The sequence below is a fragment of the Larus michahellis genome, chromosome 3 (genome assembly GCF_964199755.1).
Source record: "Larus michahellis chromosome 3, bLarMic1.1, whole genome shotgun sequence".
Lineage (NCBI taxonomy): Eukaryota > Metazoa > Chordata > Aves > Charadriiformes > Laridae > Larus > Larus michahellis.
Window position 1 is genome coordinate 124,775,994 of NC_133898.1, and position 19,615 is coordinate 124,795,608.

The following is a 19,615-nucleotide window of genomic DNA, read 5'->3' on the forward strand; positions in this document are numbered from 1 at the left end:
GTGACTGTCTCCAGGGTGCCAGGACTGTCTGACTGCTTCTGCAGCTACAAAAGTGGTGTCAAATCTGTATAAAATGGGAGTCAGCCCTATAGACAAGCATGTTGTCCCAAACTCCTGACAGCATCTGCTGTGTCTAGGCATGCCACTGAAGGAGAGAAAAAGGCGAAGACAACATTGTCAGCTTTGCTAGATGGCTGTCCGAGAGCTGGTGATGGCCATCACCAGTAACAAGCACGAAACAGAGGTCCATCCTGGCAATGGCGTTTCTGCACCCATGTGTCAACCACAGCAAAACCACCTAGCAGAAAATAGCAACAAAGACTTTCAGAGGGTTTTCCTGCCGTTTCACCTATATTTTTGTTTACCACAAAAAGAGTGCTACTGTCCTAAACCAGCTGAAGAACATAAATTAATCATTTTCCCCTGCTAATGCATTCAGTAAGACATTCAATAGCATCCTGGCTTGTATCAGGAACAGTGTGGTGAGTAGGACTAGGGCAGTGATTGCCCCCCCATACTTGGCACTCAATATTGTGTCCAGTTTTGGGCCCCTCACCACAAGAAACACACTGAGGTGCTGGAGTGGGGTCCAGAGAAGGACAATGGAGCTGGTGAGGGGTCTGGAGCACAAGTCTTGTGAGGAGCGGCTGAGGGAGCTGGGGGTGTTCAGCCTGGAGAAGAGGAGGCTGAGGGGAGACCTTCTCGCTCTCTACAACTTCCTTTCACTAAAAGGGTTGTCAAGCATCGGAACAGGCTGCCCAGGGCAGTGGTGGAATCACCATCCCTGGAGGTATTTAAAAGACACATAGACGTGGTGCTGAGGGACATCATTTAGTGGCGGCCTTGGCAGTGCTAGGTTAACAGTTGGACTCAGTGATCTTAAAAGTCTGAAAAAAGGACAAATGAGTTGTCCATGGAAGAGTTTGTCTGACCTGCGGCTCTTCACCTAGAATTCAAGTGTCTGGTCATCGAGCCCTGTCTACGGACACACCAGCACCTCCCAAAGACAATTTTTCCATTGTGCTCTTGCCAGTCCCTGCTGGAACAATATATCTTCTTTCTAAACTCATATATAAATATATATAGCGTACATGTAAAGATATATGAGTACATATATAAAGATCATATTCAGAGATTATTTTCAGTGCAGTTAATATGTGATTTACAGAGCTATATAAATATCTAGGCAAAGTGGGAACACAGCATTAGGAAGAATGTTTGCAGCTATGAAATCTCATCACCCAGCACTGCAGACAACCCCTGTGCAAGCTGATGCTGATCCTTCCCTTCCCTTCCTTCCCTTCCGCTTGGCTATTTGTTCCTTTTGGTTTTACCGTAGGCCTATTCCTAACCTTCGTTCAGTGATGGTTAGAGACCTTTCTCTCATGTCCAGCCTGAACATACACCTATTTGTTGTTATGTTGAAACTCTCCTGTAGCTCTGATAACTGTTTCCCTGTTCCAGCATTTATTTCCCCAGTGTCTGACAGTAGCCAATATCATTTCAACCTTCATTTTTCCATCCAAATAAACAAAGTACCTCCAGTTTCTTCATGAAGAGAGATTCCCCATTTCTCAGACCACTAGTTAGTCTAGTAACTAACTAGTTAGTCACTTCTCAGGATCTGCTTTAGTTTATCCATCTTTATGTGAGACACTACACGCTAGGTGAGGTGTATTATTCTATGATTCTGTATGTCCTGGTAACCACAGCAAAAAAAAATGTAGCCTGATTCTTGAAACAGCCACTGTATTAATTGTACCTTTTCTCCACAAACAAAAGGATTTCCTTTTAATGACTAATTCTTTTTTTCATACTATAGCAAGTATTGCAAAGATAATGCCATCATTGTCCTCAAACTGTGAGCTATCATTAAATCCAAATAGCTTTTATATAAATCAAACTATGGCTCATGGTGGGGATTTAATTACTTCAAGGTGCATAGAAGCAGAGAATCTATTTTCTGATGTTGTAATATATGTAAGATAATAAGCATATATCTAACATAAGAAAGTTCAATGTGCTTTTAAATTCTCTTACTATAATACACACGTTTTTAACGAGACGATTGAAGTTCTGACACCAAAGTAGATTAACTGGGAGATGATAAAGTGAACAGAGTCAAAATCAGAGGGTGAATAAAATCAAACGAAGCATTGCAGCTATTTAAGACAGTCATAATAGATTATATTCACTAAGAGACACAGACCAAAGAAGAGGCAGGGCACGGACTGGCCGCAGCATGGAGAGGTGAAGATATAACCTGAACTCAGGGCCACGGTGAGCACCTAACCCTGGTTCAGTCTCACAAAAGTCAATGAGAAACAGACCCAGTTTTCTTTTTTGTAAGCCCTTCTTTTATAAGATTCTTACTGCAGTATAAATCATACTACCAGAGGGATGGAGAAAACTTCTGCCTAAGTATGAGCGAGCTCTGCACTCAGTGGGTTAATTTTACAGTTTTCACACTGTGGGAGCCTAATAGCAACTGAGTAAAGTTCCAGTAAAAACGTGTAACCTGAAGTGTTATCCTCTAAAAACACTTTCTTCCTAAAGGAATAAAAGATTTGAAAACAGGCAAAGCCATGATGTTGGGTAAGCCTACACCTTAACCATTCCAAGTGTGGAGAAGAGATCTATTTATTTATTTTAAATCCCCTGCTGTTCACAGTCTCTCTCTCTAAATGGTGACACACGCATGTTACGATCTCTGCTGGGATACTGGGAGCTCCCACTCAGAGGGCTGGACCTTATAATATTAACTGGAACTTGAAAATAAAATCTATCCAAGAAGCAGAAAATGCTTTAACAAATAAGTTCTCTGTAATTGTAAACACATCATTTCACAGAATCACAGAATGGTTTGGGTTGGAAGGGCCCTAAAGATCATCTAGTTCCAACCCCCTGCCATGGGCAGGGACACCTCCCACCAGACCAGGCTGCTCAAAGCCCCGTCCAGCCTGGCCTTGAACACCTCCAGGGATGGGGCATCCACAACTTCTCTGGGCAACCTGTTCCAGTGTCTCACCACCCTCACAGTAAAGAATTTCCTCCTGATAACTAATCTAAATCTCTTTTAGTTTGAGGCCATTACCCCGTGTCCTATCATAACACTCCCTGATAAAGAGTCCCTCCCAATCCTTCCTGCGTCTCCCCTTCAGGGACTGGAAGGGGCTCTAATGTCTCCCTGGAGCCTTCTCCTCTCCAGGCTGAACCACCCCAACTCTCTCAGCCTGTCCTCACAGCAGAGGTGCTCCAGCACATTTCAACATAATGTTCTCTGGAAAACACAGAAGGAAAAAAGTTAATTACTGGAATGCTAGCTGGAGTTTTCACAACTTTGAGAGCAACCCCTTGAGAACTGGTAAATGGCTAACATCTTCCTATTGAAGTAAAGAGATTTTAAAAAAAAGGAATATCATGACAGGGAATCACACACTAACCAGCCACTGCTGAACTTGCTTAAATTATTTCAAGCACATCAACATAAATCATACATATGCTGCACATCTGCATGCAAATATGCTGGTAGGAGCTGGTGTGGTGCATATTTCCAAGGTCACCGAGCTCTTCTCTAAGAAAAAGTGTTTTGCCATTCATGTTCTTTTGGAGTGAAAAAGAAAGACACCATGAATAAATTCCCTCTGTTATATAAAACCCACCAAAACCAGGAAATGCAGATCAAACTGACTAGAATGGTACATTGGCAATTTCTTTCAGTAACAAGAACAGAAAGATTTTCCAGTTCTACCCAGCAAGAATTTTACCAAGTGCTTATAGCAAAAGTGAAGCATAGAGCCACTGTGTAAAGAGAGGCACAAATACAGGTGTAAGTGAAGCGACAGGACAAGAGGAAACGGCCTCAAGTTGCGCCAGGGGAGGTTTAGATTGGATAGTAGGAAAAATTTCTTCACCAAAAGGGTCATCAAGCATTGGAACAGGCTGCCCGGGGAAGTGTTGGAGTCCCCATCCCTGGAGGTATTTAAAAGATGGGTAGATGTGGTGCTGAGGGACATGGTTTAGTGGTGGTTTTGGCAGTGTTGGGTTGATGGTTGGACCCGATGATATTAAAGGTCCCATCCAACCTAGGCTCCCATCCTATTCTAGGATTCAGGAGGCAGAGTATTTTCTTTCACTCCTGAGAAATGGAGATGGAGAATATGAACACAACTTTGCAGTTCAGAGGAGGGATGCAAAGCAGCGTGGCCAAGGAGAAAGCTAAGCAGCATGAGGGTCCCACACAAAACGTATACAGCAGGATTGAGTGTTCGTGCCATACTGCTGCGAGGGAGGGGAAAGAGATATTCAGATGCTGTCTAGGAGAGCCAGGGTCTTCCATATCTTGAATTCAGTGCAATCATTAATGCTTGTTAGCTCTTGGGGGAATTAGCTGCCATATTTTGGAAAACAGAAGAAATGGCCATTGCATTTTAAGAAAGATTATAATTTCCTCTGCATGTCCCTTTGGTCCTCAGCTGCCAGCTTGGGAATAGCCAACAAAATTCCCTGGCACATTGCGGTGTCCAGCCTCGTGCAAAAGCAAACACAATTCATGGGGAGGGACCTCCGTCACTCTCTCTGTGTATTAGCATGTGCCATAGTACACAAAAACATGTGAAGGGCAAGGCAGCGGGATCCCTTTTCCTTAAATCTAGTGCTCCAGAAGTCATAGAATCATAGAATCATTTAGGTTGGAAAAGACCCTTGGGATCATCGAGCCCAACCATCAACTCCACTCTACAAAGTTCTCCCTTACACCATATCCCCTAACACCACAGCTAAACAACTCTTAAACACATTCAGGGATGGCGACTCCACCACCTCCCCGGGCAGCCTATTCCAGTGTCTGACCACTCTTTCTGGGAAGAATTTTTTCCTAATGTCCAGTCTAAGATTAGGCATCCAGTCCAGGGTAGTCCATAAGCTCCATAGACAAGGGTGACACACAGATATCTCCAAACCAAGGTTCAATCCCACCTCAGCATGGAAGTACACAGAGATACCCCATGGAGAGGGCTTCTCCCAAGAACCTTAAGTTCATAAATAAGGTATTATTACAGAGGGGACTTTTGGACAAACGTGCAATGAATTCAAACCATTCAAAATATGGGAATATTTTGCTCTTGTCACACAAATGCAATTTCTGCGTCACAAACTCATTATCTAGGAGGCAGGCACTCATGCAACGATGAATATTTATAGGTATTTCACTGAACTGTTCTTATCTGTGCTTTGATGGGGTCCCTAGTCCTTCTATACCATGAAAAGAAAATGGATTTACTTTCGCACCGTCACAAACAAATACAGTCCAGCCATTAAACCACCCCGACCAGGGCAGACCATTTAACTCACCCCCTGGCAGTTATTTGCCCACACTGAAAGCCGCAGCCTCTAACACATCACTGGAATCGTGTCCATCTGCCTTCTCATGCACAATGGAGAAGATTCCTTATAATAATTTTATTTTGATCCATTACCACATTACAGTCCTCTAAAGTACCAGTAAAATGAGTGTTGTTTAAGCTCGGAAGGGTCTTCTGGCTAAAATCTATAGGATGGCAGATACATGTGCTTGAGATGTGCAGTCTTGTTTGCTTTCGAATCACTTATTAGGACACTATAAGGCTTGTTTCTTACCTTAGATTGAAAACCTGAAGAGACGACCCTTAAACTCTCTAGAGCAGAAAAGACATAAGTTTTTCTTCCTTGTTCTCACACAACTGTGCTATTTGATTAAAGGCTCACAGACATTGCACATAAACGCTTTCTCCTTACACCCCAAATTAATTTTTAAATTATTTAATTAATAATTTTCTATATCTTTTATACCATCCACTTAATTACAAGGTGCCTCCTTCCCATTCACTCTCCCTGAGATTTTTGGAGCCCTGAAATACAAGATTTCTAAGTTTCCAAGATTACTGTTCCCAAGTCATCACAGAGAATACTCAAGAGAGCGCTACTTACCTGTACCTTTGTGACTGGCTTTTCATGGCTTTGCTAAACATGATTAAGGTTTGCTTAATTAACAATTTGCCAGAAAAATTAGCGCGTGCCAAATTTATGCTAAAGCTCGAGATGATCAGCACATACGGGTGATTTTTCTGAGGAAAGTTCACAGTCAGAAATACTGCCTCAAGAATGTTAATTTAATCAAGTCACACTGACATTTTCCCCTAAAGAAAAATCAGATAATAATAGGGAAAAGTCACATCACCTCCTATTTCTAATGAAAAGAAATAAACCATTTTGAATATACCTCGGTACAAGTGACATGGCTGTGCAATACCAACAGCGTAAGATGTTTCACTTGATGCAGCCATTTTACACGTGCAAAAGTGAAATCATGCATTAACTTGCCAAGACAAAAACACGTTGCCATTATTCTCCCTGAGGAATTTCTTTAAACGTTTTTTTCCCCCTAATACGTGATTACATCTTATACCACAACAGATAGCCTCAATGAAAGAGGATTTCATAAAATCCCAACTAGCACAGAAAATCTAGGAAAATAATTAAGACAAGGTGATTTTGTGAGAGAATATTTAGTGCCAGAGGCAAATCAAAAAATCATACCTTGATATTAAGAAAAAGAGAAGAATGTGTCAAGCGTGGAGGGGAGGAAGGTTGTAGATTAATTAGAAAGCGTGCGTTGGGCATTTTCTTTTTTTCACATTCGACACACTTTGACTAAATTTGAGTTAAACCTTCAGTCAGACAGGTACCAAATTGGTATCAATGACTCCATGTGGGGAGATGTCAAGGAAAAATATGGAGCAAGAGACAAGTAATCGGCCATCTAAAACATCTGCTCATAATTAACATCATGAAATGAATGCAGGAAGCAGAACTGGAGATGATGTTGCTTATTTATGATACATTACAACCTGTGGTAAAACTGGACTGCTAAATTTACCAAATTGTCTCCAGGCATTTATCGGGAGCAGCTTGACTGACATCAGCAAGGAGCCAGCAGAACATAGGTATGAAAGTTAAGTTTTGGTATCGAGTAAATTGGAAAAGAAGTGCTTTCACAGGGAGACCACAGACTTACTGTTTTCATAAGCCTTCATAAAAACGTTCACGAATTGAAAAGAGCCCCAACTTTTCCCACAAAAGGTCAGTGACGTGAAATCCAGAATAGAGCTCCAGTTTTATTCAAACTCGTCGTTCTGTCGTTTTTTGAAATTTTAATCATCAGTCAGGATACAGAAAGACGACTCATGACTCATACTGGACAACATCCACACCAAATAATTAACCAATCCAGATGTACTGGTCACATATCTTCTTCTGCCAATGAGCCAGGACTTCCTTCCTCTTCCCTCTCCCTGTCCATCAGCTGGCCCACACCCACGGTACCAGCAGATACACATAGCGCACGCGACTGCCCATGAGAGAGAAATGCAATTACGCCCTGGAGCATCACCAGGCTCATCCCCGCAGCAGGACCAGGCAGACATGTATTTTTCCCAAGGCAATCGCATTTTGCTCCTATAATGCTGCACAATCAGTCATAGAGCTGAGAAAGGGACAGAAGGACCCCTGACAAAAGCAGAGGAAAGCACTCAACTGCAAATTCCTCCATTTGCAAGTTTCTCAATTTTCTCCAAATTTCTCAATTTACTCCAAATTTCCCTGCGGGAAAAGGCAGTAAGCGATATGTGTGAGTCCCAGGGAAGAGGATGGCAAAGTGCAGGCTGGAGGCCAGGTGAAGTTTTTTTTCCTCAGCTAGATGCGTCTTGGGGTCTTCACCTCATCATTCTTTCTCTAAACAATTAGGTCAATATTTACAAAAAACAAAAAGCCAATTGCAGATATCAGAGGTTTCTGAGAGTTCCCAGTAAAACACAGCTAAATTTACAACGCATTTCATACCAGCAGTACCATGCTGTATATGAAATAAAAAATGATCACCCGAACTGATATTTATGTAAGGTCCATCATTCAATTTTAAGATGTCAAGTCTGTAAACCCTGCAAACTCCCCAGCTCAGCTGGGCTTTGTTGCCTTTTTGTACAATGCAAGTTCTTTGATAAACATTGTGAAATAAACGGACCGTTTTAAGGTAAGCAGCTTAACGTTGACAGGTTGCACCTTTTGGCTCACCAAGGGAAGTTTTTTCTGCCCAATGGTAAAGGCAAGAAGAGCTGAAGATGCCATTAAATCATCTCTACAAGTCCCGAGCAAGGGGACGGTGCTTGTTAGTGTTGTTCCTGGTATATTCAGGTAGCGTAGGAGATGCCTAGCAGTGAGCACGGATGATTAGCCTGCATGCAGGCAGACAAGATAATGATAATAAATTATTGAAAATGGGCTATATTTAATAATCTCACACATGCTCCACTACACTCTCTCTGCGAAGAGTTGGGTTTATCAAGATGGAGAATTGTTTTACTTACATTACCTGTATTTTTCTTACAGACTTACATGGTTATATGACTGATGGGAATAACCTGGATAAGATCTGAGATTATGTCGATCTCTAATACCTCTAATACCTCCAGAACTGCTAATATCTGGAGAGAAGAGTTATGGTTATGCTTCGGTCCCAGGGATGAAATCCTGGCATTTTGGTTTAGGAGCCGGTCAATAAAGAGGGCAAGTTTGGGTGTTCATGGGTATTATCCCTTAAAAATGTGGTTTTGCGGTTTAGAAAAATTACTTTTTTGCATTTCCTTTGTGCAGATGACTCCGGCTGATAAATTAGGTGCTTCACAGGATGGAGAGCTCAGAGCTCACACTGCAAATTCCCCGCGGGTCTGTGCTAACGCCGATGAAAGAGGGGGAAAATCTCTGACATTAAAATGACAGATTCCATTATATTTGCACCTTCAGTGGCTGTCTGGTCAGGAAAAAGAAAGTGTGAATGTGCTGAGCAAGATGACTTTGACTTTTAAAAACTGCTTTTATCAAGGTCACGCAAGCAGGCTAAACTTTTAATTGGGCAGCATTCCCCCACCACGGGGATGCTTACCCTGCCCTTGGCTCATCTCTGGCTTTACACGGCGTTAGCAACGTGCTCTCAATGCGATGGAGAGACAGACCGGCCATTTCCAAAGGCGCTCGGCTCACAACCTGTCAGGAAAAAGGTGTTTCAGAGATGGTTGTTAGGGCTGTATCGAGCACACATGCGTAAACAAGCTGAGAACCGAGAAAAACTAAAACCACTGCCCATCTGAAAGTCGATCAGAAAGCTCCTGCGGCAGCAAAAGCAGCAAGCAGAAGGGTAAAAAAAGCCATTATTGGGTTCACACTACAGACACAGGCAACATTGAATGAGGATTCAAAGTCAGATTTTCATCCCAAATTCAACTCTGTCAAAGGACACACAGAAATTGTTTTCACTTTTTATCAGAATGAAGTTGCTTTCAATTCTTTTCTTGAACCATTTCAGAGCGGGTGGAGGAGCCTTCTGCTCCCCCAGAAAACTGGGTCTTTTGTTGTTAATAAAACAGCAAAGCTCTAAACCATTCAGTTTGTTAACCGAAAGTTACGAATTTCGTAAGCAAATTGTTTGAGTTTTTGTTTCCATACTGTTTCCATATTTTCATTCTTCCACATGGTTTCCATTTTTAAAATCCTTCCGTCAACTGGCAGGGGAAAATTCTTGTCTTCACCTCCGCCTCTCCAAGAAGATACTGTTTGTATCTTTGATGATAAAAAAAAATTAGAACAACGAAATTAATTTATGTTTTTCCTCATCTTTCTCTTAGATGAGTGCAGGCAACAAACAATCGCATTACTCTGCAGCCCCAGCCATGGATGCTCTAACAGATATCACATCTTTGCTGCTGGACACAAATTGGTAAATTTTAATCCTATCAGAGATATTTCACGTCATTTAGTGGTTTATTTTTAATAGCTCTACATATCCAAAGCCCTATAAAGTGTTAACAAACAAAAGAATTTATTCCATGCACAGCCTCTATTGATATCGAGTAGACAGATTTATTTTTTCCTGCACACTGAGAGGTTATGGACTGTATTTTGATTCATGCACACGCATACACACACTTTTAAGTCTGGTGATAAAGCCATAGAAATATCTTTCATCCACAAATAAATCTACCACTTCCTATATTTAGAGCATCTTAGTAAAGAATTTAAAAGTTAATGCACTGAGAATTGTGTTACTTGAGAAACTAAAATCATAAACTTCATCTGAAAGATGCTACTGAACCAGCAACCTGAACCAACATTAAGAGTTTCATATTTAGGGTTACTCTTTGGGGGGAAAAAACTTAGAGCTGTGCTCAGTGAGTCTGTTGACAGCAAGACAACCCAAGTTTCAGACTTCTTTACATCAGAGCAAAGAAAATTTTCAACAACTTCCCCAGTTGCTCCTTCAAACCTTCTGTTTTTATGTACTTGTGAAGATGATTGCACTGTTGTACAAGAGAACAAGAATTACATCAGTTTTCTGTTTTTCTTCTTTGCATGGTTTATCTTTACTGCACCAATAAAATAACTTTGGTCTGAAACCAGCAATAAAGCATTGTGGAACTCATGAGTTTACCCTGAAGAAATAATCCAAGAATTTATTCAACACTATATACTTTTATTTATGTTGTCATAAGATCTGTCTCTGAGCCACACGACTTGTTTTTATTTCCTGGAAACAATGATTTAGTTATGTCAAATCACATCAAGCTAACTAGAGTTCAAGCCCAGAGTTCAACAGTTGAAAAGAATATAATTTTTAACAGAGTTTCTTTCATAAAAACACATGACTCCAGACATAATATCTGTAGAATACCCTTTTCCCCTTGTATCAGCAAAATTAACAATTAAGGGCAATGACTCTTGTTTAGCAGGGGCGTATTTGCAAATATTTCTCTTACCTGTTACCAACACCTTTCAGAGTGGAATTTCAGAAATACATTCATAATGAAAAATATTCAAGAGGAAGCCTTCAGAGTCACCAGCATTACTATTATTCATTATTATTATTATTATTATCTTGTGCTGTGGCATCACGTAGGATCTTGATCCGTGGTCCAGGATGCCAGCAGGAGGAGCTCTGTGCAACAATAGCACAGAAGAATAGGTCGTGTCCTCAATAGTCATATTTGGTACTCAGCTCAGATCTGTGTTACCCCATTTTACCAGGGAAGAAGTTAACCAAGGTCAGAGAAAACAGATTCCGGTGTGGAGACCTTCAAGAAATAAACTCCAGGGTTATAAATAAATAAACAGGGTTAAAAAATAAACAAGGAGGGTTAAAAAAATACATTCATATGTAAGTTCCTGTAAAAAAACATTAGGTAGATCCGTCTAGGGCGTGTAGTGATAGGACGAGGGGCAATGGTTTTAAACTAGAGTAGGGCCGGTTTAGATTGGACATTAGGAAGAAGTTCTTTACAACGAGGGTGGTGAGACACTGGCCCAGGTTGCTCAGAGAGGGGGTGGAGGCCCCATCCCTGGAGACATTCAAGGCCAGGCTGGATGAGGCTCTGAGCAAGCTGATCTAGTTGAAGATGTCCCTGCTGACTGCAGGGGGGTTGGACTAGATGACCTTTAAAGGTCCCTTCCAACCCAACACATTCTGTGACTTACATTTGAAAGTATTAATGCCTTGCTACAGGAAGGATTAATTACAGAATCACAGAATCTTCATGGTTGGAAAGGACCCTTAAGATCATCGAGTCCAACCAAACAACCTACAATCTCTGCCACTAGAGCATGCCCTGAAGTGCCACATCTAGACGTTTCTTAAACACCTCTAGGGATGGTCACTCAACCCCCTCCCTGGGCAGGCTGTTCCAGTGCCTGACCACTCTTGCAGTAAAGGAATTCTTCCTAATATCTAACCTAAACCTCCCCTGCCCCAACTTCAGACCATTTCCTCTGGTCCTGTCATTATTCACCTGGGAGAAGAGGCCAACACCCACCTCTCTCCACCCTCCTTTCAGGTAGCTGTAGAGGGCAATGAGGTCTCCCCTCAGCCTCCTCTTCTCCAAGCTAAACATGCCCAGCTCCCTCAGCCTCTCCTCATATGCCCTGGTCTCCAGACCCCTCACCAGCCTGGTTGCTCTCCTCTGGACACGCTCCAGCACTTCAATGTCCCTCTTCTACAGAGGGGCCCAGAACTGAACACAGTGCTCGAGGTGAGGCCTCACCAGTGCCGAGTACAGAGACACCATCACTTCCCTGCTCCTGCTGGCCACGCTATTCCTGATACAAGCCAGATTAAAGCATTGAGATTCTGAATGGGTTTAGTACAAGCTGTGGATTGTCCCAGTCCTGATTACAGTCAGCCTGATGCGTCCAGCCACAAAAATCGGTAAAACATTTTTCCTTTTCTAAACAACTGTATCCTGACCAGGGAGCTACACAGCAGGACTGGGCTTGCAAACCGTTATCGGATCTTCCCCATGGCAAACTTCTGGTTTTTTTTTTTCCTCTCCAAAGAGCAAACATGGAGTTTTCAGCAGCTCTACCTGTGACCATTTCTGCTTCAACGTTGGTGCCCATGTCCCACATGTCCAGTGTTAAACTATCCCCACACATCTCCTCCACGGAGGATGCCAGCCTTAGAGCTATTCTGGGATACAATTATCCACACTGACGTTAGAAAAGGAGGATTCACTTCTTGAGGTTCCTCAAGAGAATTTACACGCTGGGAGAAATGAGGACTGAGTGACAGCCGTTCAGGTAATCTCTGGAGAGAGGGAGCTATTCCATCACAAGAACAGTTATATTTTAGGCATATTTCAGCTGAAAGTCATGCTCATTTGAGTGATGCAGCTTTCCTTCACGTTTTTTCACCTCTCTGCAAACTAGTGTTCGTAGAAAAGCTGGAAGCAACCACAGCGATTCTCACTCCACCCATATCCTTTCTCCCCTCTGGCTCTAAGTTCCACAAAGCACGTTTATTTTTAAGAATCTTGTAGTAGCACAAGTGATGAGGAACAACATGCCAGCTATTATACAGCTCTATAATTCAAGTAATTTAGCATTGTGACCAGCAAAAAGGGAAGGATTCCTTTAGAAGGAAGGAGCCACGCATTCATCAGGAGCATCCCATTTTGCATGCTCGTTCCTTGTAAACTCTCCATAGTAAAGCGTCCTACATAGAGGCTGCCTTCTGCTGCTGCTAAAATCATAGAATGGTTTGGGTTGGAAGGGACCTTAAAGATCATCCAGTTCCAACCCCCCTGCCATGGGCAGGGACACCTCCCACCAGCCCAGGATGCTCAAAGCCCCATCCAGCCTGGCCTTGAGCACTTCCAGGGACAGGGCAGCCACAACTTCCCTGGGCAACCCGTTCCAGTGTCTCACCACCCTTACTGTAAAGATTTTCTTCCTGATATCTAATCTAAATCTACCTTCTTTCAGTTTAAAACCGTCACCCTCTCCATCCTATAGTTACACTCCCTGATGGAGTCCCTCCCCATCTGTCCTCTAGGCCCCCTTCAGGTACTGTAAGGCCACTATAAGGTCTCCTCGGAGCCTTCTCTTCTCCAGGCTGAACAACCCCAACTGTCTCAGCCTGTCCTCACAGCAGAGCTGCTCCAGCCCTTGGATCATCTTTGTGGCCCTCCTCTAGACCCTCTCCAACAGGTCCATGTCCTTCTTGTGCTGAGGGCTCCAGAGCTGGACGCAGTACTTCAGGTGGGGTCTCACCAGAGCGGAACAGGGGGACAGAATCCCCTTCCTCGCCCTGCTGGCCACGCTGCTTTTGATGCAGCCCAGGATGTGGTTGGATTTCTGGGCATATTTTCTTGAAGCAGCCTGATGGCCAAATGCCTTCATCCAGCTGCAGTCTGGCTGTCACAGCAGGTCCCAAATGGGGTTTCAAGGGCTGGTTGCTGAACGCCAAAGCCCCTCATGAGCTAGTCAGAAAACCTAAGGATTTGCAGCTTTTTTTTCTTTGACTACATTGGAAATGAGTTGTCTTGTATCTGTTTCAGATGTCAACCACTCATTTTTATGAATTTCTCAGCAACCAAAAAATTTGTCTTGACTCTCCTTTTTTCTTGCAGGTTTTCACACATGTGCATTACAGGAAGAAGACCCAAATTCCTATTAGTTTAACCCAGCTTGTGACCCGAAGGATGCCTTTGTGTACCAAATTAATTCTTCTGTCAGCTAGCAAAAATGGAAATCAATACAAATTCAATACTACAACTCCTCTTCTGAAAGGAAAAAGACAGGTCAATCCATCTTGCTTGCCCAAAATAAGGATGAAAGGTGGTTTGATCGCATCTGACAGCAGAAGGCTCTAGTTAATCTCAACAGTTTCTTTTGGCCTAAAAAAGAAAAGCTTAAAAAATTAATATCAATGAACTTTTTCCCAAAAGCAGACATTTTCAAGACACTTATTTCTTGGGAGTTCATTTTAGAGCCAGTGGGAATTTTACTACTAAATGGCACGTTTCAAAGTCACCCTTCAAGTCTTGTCTTCAGTAGATCTTTTGGCAGATCCTGGCACACGTTATGCTCTAGAGTAGCTTTACAGCTTATTGATAAAAAGGTCAAAATCCCCTATTCTACTGCTCTATTCTTGCTATGCCCAGCAATGCCTATGCTCGCAGTCCAGGAGATAACGAGAGGATTTCTGCCATGCCTCTCCAGCTGGCTAGATGAATACCGTGGGCTCCGCAGCGCGCAGAGATTAAGATAACTATTTACTATAACGCAGAAGCTAAGCAAGAAATCCAGGTCGCCCCAGAGCTCCCGAGCCAACCATCTAAGCAATGTGGGAGATTTTCAGCTACAGCACAACACAAAAAAAAAAAAGGATTGCATGAGTAAGTGTCATTACCCATAAACAGTGAATCTTTTACTGCAGAGAACTCTCTCAGAGAGACGCACCGCAGTGTGATGGATCTGACGCGATTTAAACAGGCGACTGGTACCCCAAGTCCAGTTCTGCTCTCACGTACCACAAGGAGTCAGGATTAACTACTGACGTCAATGAAGCATTTCTGGGGAAAAACAAACACACACAACCAAAAAAAACCACTCTAAGAGCAGGGATGGGGGCCAAAGGTACCACTAACGAATAGCAGGGTTTATGAAAAAGGTTGGCACTAACGCAATTATACTGATGCAATTACCCCACAAAGAGACAGCCAAAGCGGAGAGCTCTGCCGGTGGATGGCCACCTGTAATACTAGAAATTCACGTTTCGCTACTGATAGCAATGCTGCAATAGGAAGAGAGGCCTGGGAGAGTTATCAAGTGTTAAGGCCAAAAGGGACAATTCCACAGGCTGGAGAACTGCTTTCAGACCACTGCACAGATCCTGGTTATTGGTGTTTACCAAAAGCCTGATCAGAGAAAGGAAAACCCGCTGCTTCTCAAAATACTTTGTTCCAACTTGTCCTTCTTCAGCAAGGGCATTTGAAGTTGGACAAATTCAAGCTAAACACAGCTCGATCTTCCAGTACCCCAGTAATTGTAACAGCCTGCCTGTTCCCTGGCCGGAGATGCTGCAGCATGAATTAGAAACAAATTCTAAAACTTGACTTGCAGTCCCCAAGGGTCGGAACGATCTTTCTAATCAATCCATTGTTCAACACTTAATCTTCAAACAACCCAAACAGATCATTTATTACTGGTCTCAACTTGAAACAAAAGCACCCGAAGGGTACATGTACATCTTTAATTATAGCTCTTCAGCCCACATGAAACACTGACGCTTAAGCAAGCAAGAGGGCACTGGGTTTTTCAAGTTTAGCACTGCTGAGCAAATAAAAGTGCAATTCCATGTACTGTCTGCAGTTAAGTAAATAAATTGACCTAAGATGACTTTTTCCAGTTGTGAAAAAGAACGATTTTAGCACGTGGCTGCAGTAATTAGTGACAGACGAACTATTTCTGTAAAATCAGAAGAGGCATGCACCTTTTCCCAAATTTTGAGCTAGCCTCCAGGTGTCACTAAAGTCGGGCTGGGTTTCAGATACAATGGGAACCCGAGGGGCCTGAAGGAACACAGCATCCAACCAAATTTGAACTGAAATGTAGATTACACATAAACAAACTTTAAGCCATTAGAAAGATTTCTCTTTGTTACATTTAGATGGAAGTTGTTCAAGAAAAACACCTCCAACTACAGGGTTCAGAGCAAAACCATAAAGATTTGATTACATCAAAAGATAACAGAAAAGTTAAAATTATATATAACTCCAATAGCATTTGATATTGATTCTATTCCCCTCGGGAGAATGAAAACAAAACAAAACAAAAAAATCTGTTTTACAGCAAAGACAGAATATGTTAGAAATTATAAGCTAAGTCACCAGCAACACTCTGCCTACGGACACAAATGGGATATCTGACCTGGGGGTCAGTGCAAGCAAATGCCGTTGGTTTTATAATTTTGACCCCATCACATTCACAGACACGTTGAAAATACATTCACATGGTAGTATTAGCCTAAACAAAAGCAAAAAAGACAAAAAAACAAAAGACAATGTCTTAGGGAAAGCCCAGCAGTACACCAGGCAGCTACCGGCTGCCCTATGGCATAAGCCAGGAGGCCACAAGAGGTCCATGCATTAGCCTTCGAAAAATTGGAGATGGGCACTAGAAACAAAAGAGAGACAGACGTTGGGGAAGGAGAAAAGGCAAGAGAGACAGAAAGAGAAGAATTTTGCAGCAGGAAAAAGAAGTTGTGAGGGGGAACTCCAATCCATGGGAAAGCAGGTAAGAATAAAATGCTCAAAATAGCAAAGGAATCCACTTTTAGCCAGACAAGGAAAGTACAAAACTTGTTGGCCTTTCTGAGAATCAAAAGCTTTGACTGTTGACAAACCAGGGGGAAAAAAAAACAACACTGAAACGGGAGCCAGAGGAGGCGGCAGTGCCCCCAAGGGTCTCCACCATGGGAGCAAGACCACCACAGATTTTAGGTGCATCTTCACGATGGGGGCAGAGCTGAAAAAGCGCTGCATGTCCAAAACCTGTGCTTTCCCCCCACACCCTGAAAGAAGATTTAACTTTGGGAGGGACATAACCCTACAAACCCTGCTCGTCTAGCAGCCACGTACCGTTAACGCCTAAAGCCAAGCAGACTGACGACAGGGCACCACGGCACTTCTCAGTGAGACAAACCAACAAGCCAGACCCAGAGCCACGCAATGCCTTTGTGAAGGACCACTGGTCAAGCACCCGCTGGTTCCGGGAGCCGCAGTCAGCGGGCTGGAAGCGTGCCTGGAACTAGCAGTGCCAAGCCTCGCAGTGCAGGCGAGCGTCTACCACAAGCAAATTTTACAGGGCAGCCCAGCAGTCTCATTCGTAGCCTGCCAAGGCTCCGCTGGTTTGGCATCTTCCTCTCTTTTGATTCACCAACCGTGAAGGAGATGCCTGTGCTAGATAGCAAGAGAGAGGGGAAATTGCCAGACTGTCTCTGGAAAGGCAACGTAAACCTTGAGGTATTTGTGGTAAATTAATGCACTGCCCAAGAACTTGTTTTGGTGTCAACCTTGACAAAAAAAATGAAAAAATAAATTCAATTTTACCTGCCTGGCCAAGGAGCTCTGGCATCTCTCTATGCTTGGCCACGCAACCAATGCTGTAAGTCTGCAGAAAAAAAATAAATTGCATAGTCCCATGGTGAAATTGCATCTTGAGTACTTTGTTCAGTTTTGGGCCCCTCACCACAAAAAAGACATTGAGGTGCTGGAGCGTGTCCAGAGAAGGGCAACGGAGCTGGTGAGGGGTCTGGAGGACCCCCCCCTGGAGGGCTCTTGTGAGGAGCGGCTGAGGGAGCTGGGGGTGTTCAGCCTGGAGAGAAGGAGGCTGAGGGGAGACCTTCTCACTCTCTACAACTGCATGAAAGGAGAGGGTAGAGAGGTGAGGGTCGGTCTCTTCTCACAAGGAACAGGTGATAGGACAAGAGGAAACAGCCTCAAGTTGCACCAGAGGAGGTTTAGATTGGATATTAGGAAAAACTTCTTCACCAAAAGGGTTATCAAGCATCGGAACAGGCTGCCCAGGGAAGATGTTGAGTCACCATCCCTGGAGGTATTTAAAAGATGGGTAGATGTGGTGCTGAGGGACATGGTTTAGTGGTGGACTTTGCAGTGCTAGGCTGATGGTTGGACTCAACAATCGGAAAATTCCTTTCCAACCTAGACAATTCTATGATTCTATGCTTAATTGTGACACCTTGTGCAGAGCAGCACTTGGGGTTTTCAAGTCTGACCACCTTGGCCCACGGAGTGGAACAGCTCCAAAACCAGCTCCTGCACACTAATGGGTCTACCTTACCCCTTCAACACTGACATTATTAAGCTGTTGCAACACCAATAATTTGGGAACCAGGCAGAATTCCAACTGTAGTTATTTTCATATTTCACCCCCCAGCTGCAATTAGAACTGGGCCATCAGCCCATGGCATTTAAAGAAATAACAGTTCACAACCCATAGAGGACAGCTACAGCTTTCACCTCTCAAAAACATTTATTCATTAAATGTTCCCGGTCAGTTTAATTTTGGGGTATTAAAAATAAAACTTCGGTGCTCATCCTCATCCTGTACCATTAACTGGTTCTATGTAAGCCCCCAGTTATTTTTAAATACCTAAATGAACATAAAACACAGGGTAAAACTCTGCTGTGTGCCAGCTTCTGGAAATAAGCACCATACTTAAAAAACCCTTTTGATAAATGGTTTAGATACTTTTTTCAGCAAACTGCAGATGCAACAGATTCCTTTTGCAGTGCTGTTGCCTAGGCAAGACTCCTGCTGGATTTCCTGGGAATTTTCGTGGGGAGGGGGTGGGGGTATAATCCAGGAAGCCTCATCCGAGACTGCCTATAAATCCACAGTCGTGATGGACTGTGGTTGCACACGCCAGAGAAGTATAAGGCACTGGAAGCCAGTTCCATACAGAACTATAAGAAAATCACATCATCTCATTAATAAAATTTCACTGTTAACAGTAAAACAAATGAAGGAAAAATACCAGCCAAGTTAAATGCCATCCCAAGCAGAAGAGTGGTGGGAAACGGAGGTCTTTTTAAATATATCGCAGCAAACTCAGGTGCAAAGCAGTTGTTTTCTCCACACTGCAAACTGCACAACGTGGTTCCCTTCCTTCAGAGGTGACAAGTGACATGCACACGGGCTCATGGCTGCCAAGGACACAGGCTGAACACCGACCAGCATCTTCACCTGACACTACGCATCCCCTGACAGTCTTTGAGCAATTCTTCAAAATACAGTAGCTGATTTATAAACCAGGCATACAATACCGCCTCAATGAAACCAAACCCTCAGGCAGGAGGGGCACGTAGCTCTGACACTGCACTGCAAAAGGCCATGCAGGGACTTGGAGGAGATGCTATTGATGCCGAGAAAGGTCTAACAGAGACAACCTCCAAGATACATGTAACTTGTTAAGGGGAGGAAAAGGAAGGAAAGCAAAAACCCTCTAAGCGCTTCAAGAAGAGACAGAAGCTAAAGCACAGAAGTTGCTGCTTGACACCAAGAAGCAGACTTTGGGGTAATGGTCTTTTAAAATTTATGTTACAGCAGCACATAAGCCCAATTTTATCTCTATTTGATCAAAGCTCTCCAACATGCAAATGCGTTATATGAAAGGAGCAGGGATAGTCTCTTGTAGCAAGACAACAGCCTACGAGGAAAGAGAATAAGAGAA